Below are 615 nucleotides of genomic sequence, written 5' to 3' on the forward strand. Positions count from 1 at the left end.
AATTCATGTGAATTGTGTACAGTTTATACACGAATAAAAGTCAATTCGAGTAATAAAGCCATATATCAAATAATATGTGCGCAACACAGCTGCGGCTTGTTTAAGTAATTTATGCTCAAAAGTGTTTCAACTGAAAATTCAATTGAGCGTGCATATATCGGGCATATCAAAGTTAGTCTTCCTCGTTTGCGTAAATGAACACAATAGCAATTTCATATATAGTAAGCCCCATGCCACTATTTTACTTTAGCGGCGAAATTTCTTCTGAGAATTTATCGCATTATTTTAGTCTTTAATTGTTTTAGACCCGCGGCGCTTTACCTGCCCACATTGTGGAGTGAACCGCGCCGGAAATGACGGCGCGCTTTTACGCAAACGATTGAAAATCCAAATGTGTGCGGTGCTTTGTACGCAGCTAAATATATTATATATAGTTGCGAGAATGCTAATTTCTCCGAATTGAAATATTCGCAGAAATTTAAACTGAGGCTAAAGGCTGAAAGTTTTTACTTTGTGCAAAGTTTCGTGTAAAGTTATTGGGAAAACTTTATTAATGAAACATAAAGGGAGCACACTGACTTAAGTGCGTTCCTTTGCAATCGAGTTGTACATACA

Source organism: Bactrocera latifrons, unplaced genomic scaffold (genome assembly GCF_001853355.1).
Source record: "Bactrocera latifrons isolate USDA-ARS-PBARC rearing strain unplaced genomic scaffold, ASM185335v1 scaffold_153, whole genome shotgun sequence".
In the NCBI taxonomy this organism is placed as follows: Eukaryota; Metazoa; Arthropoda; class Insecta; order Diptera; family Tephritidae; genus Bactrocera; species Bactrocera latifrons.